The sequence below is a fragment of the Argiope bruennichi genome, chromosome 9 (assembly GCF_947563725.1).
Source record: "Argiope bruennichi chromosome 9, qqArgBrue1.1, whole genome shotgun sequence".
Taxonomy (NCBI): Eukaryota; Metazoa; Arthropoda; class Arachnida; order Araneae; family Araneidae; genus Argiope; species Argiope bruennichi.
In genome coordinates, this window is record NC_079159.1 from 7,723,920 (window position 1) to 7,737,042 (window position 13,123).

General features: G+C 31.3%; 1 protein-coding gene across 2 annotated transcripts in view; it reads right to left on the bottom strand.

Annotated features, from left to right (window-relative positions):
* Positions 1 to 10,400, bottom strand: part of LOC129983684 (epidermal growth factor receptor kinase substrate 8-like) — a 107,114-nt gene extending 96,714 nt beyond the window's left edge. For both annotated transcript variants that reach the window (XM_056093268.1, XM_056093266.1), the window contains exon 1: positions 10,155 to 10,400. The gene's annotated coding sequence lies outside the window, so the exon portion shown is untranslated. The remainder of the gene's footprint in view (positions 1 to 10,154) is intronic.
* Between the last annotated feature and the right edge of the window lie 2,723 nt (positions 10,401 to 13,123).

Consider the following 13,123-nt stretch of genomic DNA (forward strand, 5'->3'; position numbering starts at 1 on the left):
TTTCATGCCAACAAAACTCATCCTCACTCTTCGCAGCATGGTCAATATCGTAATTTGGATAACTGATTATCAGAGTTTTAAGTTAGTCACTGTCATCTCACTTGCAGTTGCGCGAAATTAAAAATACATCACATTTTATATACCCCTTAGAAAAATAACTGCAATTACTAAATAAACACTTCGTGTTACTCAGTGACTAAATATTTAGTGATAATTTCCTCTGAATTCAACTCAACATTATCGCAGTATTTAATATTATGTATTAGCAGTTATATTCTTACCAAGATCTCTATATAAAAATATATATTTTCCTTTTTTTTTTTAATTTCCTTTTTAAAATCCCAACAAAAAAAAACTTCATAGGATCAATCTTATAATGATTTGCATAACTGAGTGTAATTCATTTGACTAAAAATATATAACTCTTCAACACTAAGTTACTCTTGTGATCACTTTGAATACGTTTCATTAGAACAATTCAATAACAAAGTTTTTTTTTTCCATCTCTTTTTAAAAATTACCAATAGAAATTTAAATTATAGAAATAAACAAAAAAGATTATAATTTTAAACATATTGTCACGAAGATTGGAAATAACAAGGCTGTTAGGTTGAACAAGTAATCAGATTTATTCAAGCAAAGTAACTCTCAAGCGTACAGGACCGATAACTCGATCACAACTGGTGACACTTGACTTTAACCCCGTCAATTAATTCAAATCCTTTCTTTTCTATGGATCGGCTGTTGTTGTCAATGTTAATTTTTACAAGGTCTGGATCTTTTTTCTGTTCTATTGCAAGGTTCATACTCGTGGTAACGGCTAGGGATTAGAAATGAAAGCTTTTAACAGTCTGAAGAAAGCGCTTACGTCTGATCCTGTATTAGGAATGTACGACGAAAATGCCCCTACAGAAATTCATACGGATGCCAGTGGTTATGGTAATAAGCAGCTGCTCTTTGAGAGAAACATCGCCGTGCCATCCATGGTATCCTTATACCATAACAGGAAAAGTGAAATTTGGGTTGCCAACTTGCAGTCCACGAACAGAGTAATCCCTAGAGGAATGTGCATAGGCCAAGCCGAACCACTGGATGGGGGACATTTATGTGTAATTTCTAGCAAGTCAGATGACATCGATGCACAGCAAGAGACGCCAAACGTCGAAATGGATTGTTCACCGATGTTGTCACCAGAGTTGAACAATGAACAGAAAAACAAACTAGCTAAACTGCTACGACGTTTTACTGCAATCTTCACGAAGACTGACAAGCAGACAGCTGCACGGACGAATGTGAGACACCGGATTCACACGGGTGATCATACTCCAATCAGCCAACGAGCCTACCGAGTCTCATCGACCGAAAGACGCATCATTCGTGAAGAAGTTCAAAAGATGCTCGATAACGATATCGTCCAGCCGTCTGAAAGTCCCTGGTCTTCACCCGTTGTACTCGTGAGGAAAAAAGATGGAAGCTGGCGTTTTTGCGTTGATTATCGCAAGCTCAATGCGATCACGAAGAAAGATGTGTATCCTCTTCCTCGTATCGATGATACATTAGACTGTCTGAAGGGCGCCAAGTTCTTTTCTTCCATGGACCTTCGCTCTGGATACTGGCAGATAGAAGTAGACGAGGCTGAACGTGAAAAGACGGCATTTATAACACCCGAAGGATTATACGAGTTTAAAGTCATGCCGTTCGGACTTTGTAATGCCCCCGCGACATTCGAGAGAATGATGGACAATTTGTTGCGCCATTTCAAATGGATTATGTGTCTCTGTTATCTAGACGATATAATAGTGTTCTCGGAAACTTTTGATGACCATCTCACTCGATTAAGACTTATTTTAAAAAGCCTTCAAGATGCTGGTCTTAAACTCAACCCGAAGAAGTGTCTTTTCGCGGCCAGAGAAGTAAAAATACTGGGACATCTTGTATCTAGTAGTGGCGTTCGTCCTGATCCTGACAAAGTGAAAGCCGTTAGCAATTTTCCTACCCCCAAAAACGAACATGATATACGGAGTTTTCTTGGCCTTTGCTCATACTTCCGGCGATTTATCAAGAACTTTTATTATCTCGCTGAACCCTTGCAGATGCTGCTAAAAGGTGGTGCGGAGTTTCATTGGGGTCATGAAGAAATGAAAGCTTTTAACAGTCTGAAGAAAGCGCTTACGTCTGATCCTGTATTAGGAATGTACGACGAAAATGCCCCTACAGAAATTCATACGGATGCCAGTGGTTATGGTATTGGAGCTGTCTTGGTGCAAATCCAGAATAAAGCTGAAAAAGTAATCGCATACGCCTCCAGAACTTTGACAAAAGCCGAAAGAAATTATTCCACTACCGAACGGGAATGCCTCGCCATTGTGTGGGCAATCAACAAATTTAGGCCATATATATTCGGAAAACATTTTACAGTTAAAACCGACCATCATTCGTTGTGCTGGCTTATGAGTTTAAAGGATCCTTCAGGAAGGCTTGCAAGATGGGCCCTTCGACTTCAAGAACATGATTTTTCCATTCAATATAAAACCGGTAAGAAGCATAGGGATGCCGACACTCTCTCGAGAAATCCAGTGGAAGATGAGACTCATACAACAGACAAATCCCTAGCCGTTACCACGAGTATGAACCTTGCAATAGAACAGAAAAAAGATCCAGACCTTGTAAAAATTAACATTGACAACAACAGCCGATCCATAGAAAAGAAAGGATTTGAATTAATTGACGGGGTTCTATACAGAAAGAATTTTGATCCAGCTGGACAAAAGTGGCTACCAGTCATTCCGAAACATCTACGAGTCGACATACTTCGACACTTCCATGACGCTCCTACGGCAGGCCACCTTGGTTTCGCAAAAACTTACGACCGAATCCGCAAAAGATTTTGGTGGCCAGGGATGTACCGAAATGTTGTCCGATATGTCATGCATTGTCGGGATTGCCAAAGACGAAAACCTATTCCTCAACGACCACCTGGACGATTAGTTTCCATCCCTCCAGCTATAGCACCTTTCCATCGCATTGGGGTTGATCTCCTCGGAAGATTTCCAAAATCTGGTCGGGGAAACAAATGGATCATAGTCTGCACAGATTATTTGACACGATATGCCATAACAAAAGCCTTGCCGACCGCCGAAGTCGAAGAAGTAGCAAAGTTCTTGCTCGAAGAAATTATTCTAAAGCATGGAGCTCCACGAGTAATTATTTCGGATCGGGGAGCCGTTTTCCGAGCAAGACTTGTTTCCACCCTTGTTAACCTGTCCAATATCGATCATCGTTTCACGACGGCGTATCACCCTCAAACAAATGGACTGACAGAACGCTTTAATAAAACTTTGACCGACATGCTGTCTATGTATGTGGATACAGAGCAGAAAAATTGGGACGAAATTTTACCGTTTGTGTCCTTTGCTTATAATACCGCTAAACAGGAGACGACAGGTTTTACGCCTTTCTTTTTACTTCATGGACGCGACGCCGAAACGACGTTAGATACAATGTTGCCATTCTCTCCCAATGATGTAGATGATGATTACGTCGCTAAGATTGTTGCCAGGGCTGAAGAATCAAGACAGTTAGCCCGAGTGCGAACCCTGAGTGCCCAAGATAAAGACCGTCGACGTTACAACGCCAAACACCGTATGGTATCTTATGCTCCTGGAAATCTCGTATGGATTTATACTCCAGTCCGAAAAGTTGGACTCTCCGAGAAGCTCTTAAGGAGGTACTTTGGGCCTTACCAGGTTTTACGCCGTTTATCAGACGTAACATACGAGGTGCAAGATTTTGACCCTGAATCCCGAAGAAGACGACCAAGAGACGTTGTCCATGTACTGCGAATGAAACCATACCATGATCCCGACAAGCAAATTGAAATTGAGGACAGTCAAAATGAAAATGTCGTACCTGCCGAAAATCAAGAAATTTACAAGGGTCCCATGACACGTTCCAGAGTAAAAGCCCTTAACCTGATTGACAGCGGGGCGCTGTCTTTCTTTGGAGGGGAGTAATGCCGCATAATGAACTACTGATATCAGTTCCTGTGGCTTGGTTGGCAAGACACGAGACTGTAGACCTTCACGACCCAGGTTCGAATACCAGCCAAGTCAGTTTTATCCAAAGACTGGAATTTTAATTTAAAATGTTATTTATTATTTCTCTAGTTTCTAGTTGATTCTAGATCTTTCTTTAAATGTTCTATCTGGATGTTTCTCGAACATTCTGAGAGTGTATATAAAGTCAAGTGTCACCAGTTGTGATCGAGTTATCGGTCCTGTACGCTTGAGAGTTACTTTGCTTGAATAAATCTGATTACTTGTTCAACCTAACAGCCTTGTTATTTCCAATCTTCGTGACAAAAGATTATAATTTTAAACATATTATTAAAATGGTACAGCATTGATAAGAAACTGAGGACTAAATTTACAAAATGCCATCTACATGAATTTCACTACTTTGGGAAGAAAGAAAGAAACAGAATGTAGTTCCCATAATGAACTTAAAAAAAAAATCTAATTAAAACTAATACTTCCGAAGTACGAAAATGGAGAAATACAATTTAGAAAAACCTGCTAGAATTGCTTTTGCATCTAAGTGTGAAATAGCAGCCCAAAAAAACGCTGAAAATTTTTGTTAATATATATATGTAATGATATTTTAATTCTAATTTCAATTTCAATTTAATGAATTTCCAAGATTTTATCTTCATTTAGCACATCGTAACTTCATTCTCTATTTATTTCGTGATCCAATTCCACTTTCGATTTAATAATCCCTTTGTAAAAATAATGTGCTATCAGTACTACGTATCAAATAAAAGTCGGCCCTTCGGTGCCCTTGAAAAGGTGTCAAAGGTCACCACATGTATTGAATTGGCACGTGGCCGGAAATCCCATCTTATATAAAACTAGTGATCATTTGTTCGTCCCCCTCTTTTTTTTTTTGCCTTTTTTCTTACTTCTGCTTTTGTGCAGCGCTGCGTCTGCTTGCAAATAAATTGCTTTCCCGAGATGAATATTAAAGAGAGAATAAAACGAAAATAAAAACAGAACGTCTCGTCTGTCTTCAAACCTGCATTCTGCTTCAACCAAAATGTTACACACACACACACACACACATTAACAGAAAAATTTCCAGCATGTGTTTTTTTTTTTTTTTTTCAGAGTTCAGATATATATATATCCACACATACATTCCTGATAACTAAGTTAACCAGAAAGTTACAAAACAGATCAAAATAAATTAGAAATAGTCGTTGAAGCTTATGAAGTTAAAAACTTCTTATTAAAACAATTTATTTAATTTTAAATAAATATTATGATCAGTCAAAATTACAATTTTTAATTAAAAAAAGTTCAAAAATGTTCACATTTTTTTTTTTTTTCCTTGATATAACATATTTGGATTTTTTTTCACTAATTAGGATATAAATTTAGACCATTTTACATATTTCAAAATTGCAAACTCTTACTTGTAGAATTTTTAGAAAATTTACATATGCTCACTTTTTTTGTAATTAAATATTTTGTTAATTTCCCAACCAGCTTTTATTTAACACATAATTACACGCATACGAATAATCTAAGTGTTAATCATGAAATCAAAATTCTAAATTCTCAACTTTTTTTTTTTTTTTGTAAAATTATTTTTAAAGGAAAAGAAATTTTATTATTGTGTATTATTACATGATCATATCACTAAATATTGGAGCATTTTAGTGAAAACATGGCTCTTACACCTCTAATCATCTCAAACCAAAACACAGCATTAAAACAGTCACTTTAAATTTTTTCCAGTACAAAAATAAAATACCCTACTTCATATTAGGAAATTTGATATTTCTAGTTACAAGTTCATCAGACAGGTCAACACATTTTGGTAGTAAGATTATTTAAATTGACAATATATCTACCTAACATACTGAAATCAAATATATCATCAATTTTTGCAAAAAACAACTTTTGTTTGCAAGATTTGACATTAATCTTAATTATAAAAACAAATAATAGACATTAAAATAAAATCTTTCCTTAATATTTTGCCAAACATTTTAATTGAGAAAAATATAGCAATGATCCTTTAAATCAGAAACCACTTAAATGAAAAATGTATAGAATCAATTCAAAATAAAATTGCTTTCATTTTCTTCGAATCCCACCCTTGACATTCTAGGGTACGTTTTGTTAACACAATCTCTTTATAAATTCCAAAATAATCTTTCTAATCTAATACTGTGTAATAATCTAATAAACCATACAGATTCCACAGTACTTTATTTATCCTAATATTGTTCCACCATTACTTTTATGACCTGATGAAACTATTCAGTTTCTTAATCATGTCACCAACTTATGAGGGGGGATTTTGATCTAAATAATATGCAAGTAATAAACATGTACATTAATATTATAAACAAAGTCTACGAAGCTACTAAATAAATCGGCATAGTTTCAGATTTGCTGTTACTTCCTCAGTTTCTTTCCAGCTGTTACTCAGAAAGCTCTTCAAAACAAGGGTAAATGAGATCCAAACTTTTCACTCTTGCTTTTAAAGAATACATGAAATAAGGATCATTTACAAACTCTCCAATCTGAAGACCATAAAAAATTTCAGCTTTTTTTTCAACATTTATTCCAGAAATTTCATTTCCACCTATGCAAAGTAATGGTTATTTTAGTCAAAAACTTACATGAATTGTTTTTATTAATTCCGAGAACTTTATATAAAACAGAAGCAAGATATTTGTCTTATTTGACTAAAGGTTAATGAATGGCATTCCTTACTCCAACAATGATGTTTTCTTTCATAAGTCACTTTTTTCTCCCAGTGGTGTTGTATGTTCTGTAACCTCATAGACACAAAAAAAGAGATGTCCTCCCTTCCTCAGCAACTGACCTAATAGTATGCACAAATTAAACCCTTGGAACATGTGAAACTTGCTCTTCTCCATGATTAAAGCTACAAATCATATTCTTCTTCCCATTATATGACTGTCAAATGATGACCACCTTTACTTTTTAAATAATTTAACTCATCAAGGAATAATTTGTTCTTAAAATTTTAAATATTTCATAATATAGATTACTATTTCAAAAATTAGAGCTGCTATAGTAGAAGCATTTTCATATTTGAAAAAAAAAAAATCTCAAATAGAATCAAAATCAGCTAAAAAATTCAGAGTGCTGAATAAAGTTTTTTACTTTATTTACTTCAGCACTATGAATGTCAAAGAAGATTAACCATAGTCATTTTCACTATTGAACAAGCACCACAGTTTATGCTGTGTTTCCTATTCTAGTTTTAAATATTCTGCACTATTTGTCCTTCATTTTATAAGCATTTGTGTATAATTTAATAAGAAGAGATATAAATTATAGCTGGTGGTAAAAAACAACAGAGCATCTATAACTCTTTTTCATGTTTGAAAGCTCCGACTATTGCAATGATTGATATTCAATTCTTTCAATGATTTTCACTCGAAATTTTAAAACACTCACATTTATGTTCTCTCATAAAGTCATAAAGAATTGTTGCTAATAGAAAGTAATGTGAAAGAAATTTTACACATACTGCAGGATTTCTTTCTGATTATGAAACTAATGGATTCAAAGAATTCACGCAATATTTACAATACAATCAAAAGTCCATAAGATTTAATTACTTCAATTTACTGTAGTATCAGAGACCTGAAATTCATTTATTGAAAATTAACTGCTTTATATCAAACAGATCAAAAGATAATAGAAGATGAGCAACTATTCCAAAAAAAAAAAGTATTTAGTCCATCTACATATAATACGACTTAAAAACTATGCAAATTCAGGATAAATTGTAAATAACAGTTGGTGTTTGGTTAATTGGACTGCTTGTATTTTGATTAAATATTTGCTTAATGATTTTCCATAGTTAGGAAAAAAATGGAAGTAGATAAATTAATGAAACTGATGAAGAACGTCAATATACCATCTTTCAAAATTATTTCATATAATTAGAAAAAACATTATAAAATGAAGGTTATAGCCACATTGAAACATTGAAGTGTATAAATAAGAAGTATTGAAATCATTCAAGCCCAAAAAAGGAAAAATGCATATAAACAAAATTCTGTAGCACGATAGTATCATTCTGCCATACTAAGCAAGGAAATGCAATGGAAATATAAAATTCAATAAGCAAATATGTTTTTTAAAAAACTTGTTTCAGTAAATAAATCTTGAAAAAAAAAAAAAAAAAGCTTTTGGTCCTTTAAAAAAGAGTGTTCAAAATGACTACTCCCAGGCTTTCCAGGAACACAGAAAATGACATTTTTCCTGTGTTAATAGTCAAAATTCAGGATAAATGTCTGTAGCTTCATGAAAAACAATTTTTTTTTTTTTTTTTTACAAAATATCATTAATCATTTTTATACATTCAATTTTTTTTTTATCTTCAAAATTTCAATGATTGCATAAGTAATCATTCTGCTCTTCCAACATTGAAATAAATACTTTTTTTTTCTTTGAGAAATAGAATTAGGATAAGTTGCATGTCATGCATTTAAAATGATTTTGATGGATAAAACATTTTTCTGTTCATATATAAACAGTAAAGTGTAAATTTTTAACCTTTCAGAAGAAAAGTTTAAGATGGACTTCATTCCTTTTAATACATGTTAATAATTTAAGAAATCTTTAATAATAAATAACTAAGTTTATTTTATAGCATAAATAATTATTTCAATTATTTATGCTATAAAATTTTTCTTTCTAATAAACAACAAAATTAATTAAGATGCATTTATTTTAAGTGTACACTGGAAGATTAATAAAAAAATTTTTAGATGGGAGGAGGACCCTTAAAAAATATATTAGAAAAACTTTCAAATTTTGATTTTTAACTGAAATCTATTAGTTGAAATGCTCACCAAATTCAGATCAAATGGAATAAGAAAATGACTTCACTAACTGATAATAAATAATTATGAAAAATTATAATTTCAAGTTGTAAAATACTGCAGAAAAATTCTACAGTATTTTACAGTACACTCATTCCTTTCTAAAATTTTTTAAAAAAAAGTAATTTGTCATATAATAGACTGCATTCTATTTTATTCTGGATAAATTCGATATGTAGGACAATTAGGTCCATGTTTCAATAAAGAATAAAAAATCCAGGTGATATTATTGATTCCCAATTATATAACTGTATTTAACAATGCCAACGTACAAGCATGCAAATTCACAAAAAGCCAAAAAATTTATAAAACATTTACATAACTACAAGTAACTTTTTTAAAAAATTTGGCAACTATACATGCATGTCTGTTATATAAATATTTAAATGAAATATATTAAATTCATTATTTATGCTATTTTATACTTTCTTTAATTCATATAAGAATCATATTACTTTAAAGTCATATTAGTCTATTTAATAAGTAAAGGTTTTTCATCCTCTTCCTCACCCATAAACTAGTAAAAAGTCATAATTGGGGGGGGGGAAGTCTTCAATAGAAAAGAATTACTACAATAATAGCTGTCAAACATAAAATTAATAATTTAGGTACATTTTAAAGAACTAAAAACACTTATATATCCGTTCTAATGCAAATACACATTTGAAAATACTAACTTATGAATAGGTTCATGAATAGATATTCTGAATAAAAATATTATAATTCCCAAGATCTAATTGGTATAGTATAAAACAACACACTTCCCCAAAATACATTAAGTTTTTAATACTAGTCACATTTCTGCATTTAAAAACACGCAACAAATGTGCTGAAATGTATATAACCCCCCCCCCAAAAAAAAATACATCAAACAATTTAGTTTATTTGATCTTATCATTACTCAAAGATGTTTTACTATAGAGCGAAATACAAAAAGACATGAAAATAAAATTAGTTAAAGGGAAATTTCTTCAAATATATGTAGATGATATATGATAATACGCAAAATGAAACTATGTTTATAAATAAAAGGATTCTTAGATTCTTATTGTAGGTTTACAAAAGCATTCCACAAGATATTCAATAATAGCAAATTAAACCCAAACAGAAAGTGAATTTCTCATAATTATATCTTAATAATTTCCATAATGAGAAATACAAACTATGCCGTTATAAGCGTAAATTAACAGGAGTAAGTATAACAAAACTTCAAGCTCACCTGTTGAATGCAAACGGATATGATTCCGGGATACACATTTTGATTTATTTCACCAATAACTATGTCAAAGGAATTATTTACTACAACAGATAGGTATTGTGGTTAAAAAAAATATCCAAAAGTAACGCCCGATATTTAAAATTCCAGATCTACGTGTACACCATAAAAGATATGAAGAAACACACCTATGACAGGGAATGCAAAAAAAAAATGTAGACAGGTAAATTAACGTCGAAACGATAGAGACAGATATATCATAAACCAATGAAAAGAAAGAATACGATATCGGCTTGCAATTGGTTTCTTGGAAATACATTCAAGTGAGGTTTCTTAGACGTCATTTCCGCTTATGATGTCTTCCTCAAACGCGATGAACATCATAGTTCTCCACAAACTGGCCGCAATAAAAAACGATTCTCGTCAGAATGTTTTATTTCTGGCAGATACAAACAATTATCATCATTCTAGAAATTAATCTTATGCTATTTTATATCAAATTAGTGAGATAAGATCTCAGATATTTTGATTAAGAGAAAAATTAAGCATCAGTTTTATCAATGTCAAAGAGTCGGTCGTTAGATCCTTTGCTCTTTCGATCCCAAAATAACAGTGATTTCGAATGAACTATAATCAAATAATATAATGTCTTATATCAGATTATTTCTAGGGGGTTCTCAGTTCTGAATGAAAATCAGATAGTTAAATTATTTAATATGAACTTTATAATAATAATAATGAACACTTTATATATAAATAATGAACACTTTGAAACTGAGAAGCTAGAAGCAAAAGCTGTATCATGTTTTTTTTTATTATATGTTGTTCTTCATTATTTCTCTCTGAAGAAATATTTACTTATCTTCTCTTAAACATAAATCTATGCATTATGAGTTGTATTTCCTTTATTAATGAAAGAAATAATCGATTATATTTACATTATTATTTTTAATTTAAAAAACGGATGTGAAGATTCCAGACCAAATCTCATTCGCTTACATTAAAGTGTTTCTGAATAATCATGCCCACACATGTGGACGTAATTCCAAAGAAGGTCTTTTTCAAAAGCAAGAAGAAATATTCATCTAGAAGAAATATCTACCTCTGGAATTTTTTTCTAACGTGTTGACAGTTACAATATTTTTCTTCATTCCATACTTTTTATATGAAACAATAAAAAGAAGGTCGCTTTATTTTTATGGTCTTATCTGATCTTATCTATCTGACAATGGTAATCTGTAATTAATATATTACACTATGATTCAGGCGTATCTTAATAAGAAAACATAACACCCGTTTAATTTGTCAAAATGAGTCTTCTACTTTGCTTATAAGCAAAGTGTGCCGTACCCTTCAGAATTAAGCAATTTAAATCCATTTGGCTTCTATTTCAACAACCAAATTCAAATTATTATGGTATATTCTGCACAAAACGTTCTGAATTCTTTTATATTTTTCTTTTGTTATATTTTTTAATTGTTTAACAAAAAAATGACATATGACTTTTTTTCCAGTTATGCATGTCTTTACATATCTCCAAATTGATAATAAAGCAATTTTTTATGGATATTTGAATAAGAGCATTAATGAATTGAATTTCCGAAGAGTATCTACAAAACAGAAATAAAAAATATTAAATGTTTTAAACTATTTTTAAAACTGTATCAATAACAAAAAAGAACTTTAAATGATTGCTATCATTTGAAAAATATCGCTGAAATTGAAGATCGCCGATAATAAAGTTCAATTATTGCTCCGAAAATCTTAGTAACCTTCAATGGATAAAACAGAAATCTCGTCTAAACACAATATGCAAACAGAAGAAAAGATTAAGGATCTAAATAAAGATATTCAGAACGTTTATAGCTACATAACTTTCCAAAAAACGTAAGACAAAAAAGCTCGATTGCAAAAGGCATAAAGCAACGATAATTGCATAAAAATGTTTAGATAATTAAAATAGAATCATTCAAAATTATTTTTAATATTTTAAAAAATTTCTATCATCTTAAAAAGCTCAAAAGCTTATTTTTTAACGTATTTTTTCTTTTCAGTAAATTTAAAATTAAACATCATATTCTCAGTTTTGATTGCGCTTTATCACTGATAAACATTTTTTAGTGAAATGATGATGGGTTTTGTTTTTCACAAATAATGAAATCTATTTTATTCTCTCTCTGTTCATAATAAAGATGTGTGTGTTGATGCTCTACAAGCTAGATTATCTAACCTACAGCTACCGAAATGGCACTTTCAAACATAGGGTAGGAATGTGTCACTCGGAACGATTTTTTTGAAATTTTAAATATACTTTTAATAAATTAAAAATTAAGCAAAATTTTAAAATTTTTAGTGATTAAAGCGATTATTTCAGCGATTAAATTATTTTTAAGTCATCAAGAAATTATCTTATCAATGGCATCACTATTTTAACAAAAGAATTAAATTTCTATTTTCAATCAATTTTCAAAAAATATTTAAGCATATTTTCCACCAAATTATTTCGCATAATAAAAATAAAATTTAGCTTTCACGAGCATGCTACTATGTATGCTTGGGAAAAGTTAGCTTTTATCAGCATGTAAATTTGAACATTTGTCAACTTGTTACCAGGAGTTGACAAAAGCTCAAATTAAAAGATTGTTAACTCCTACTGTAAATTAAACAGAAAATCAGCACGTATCAGTAAAAAGGAAATAAATATGAAACATGATATTTTCTTGAAAGAGGAGTAAAAGAAAAATGTTTCTTTGAACGTTTAAAATATCTATACTATAAATCCAATAATTCTGTAATTTTGCATGGTAGACATGATTTATGTACCCATTCAAATTGGTGCTTAATACCTAATTTCTAAACAGTTAGTATTAAGGGTATGCATCTAATTGGAAAAATCGTCTAAAATGACTAGTAATAATGCTATGTCATCTAGTTTGAGTTAATAAATGTTCGGACAAACCAAGAATTTTAAA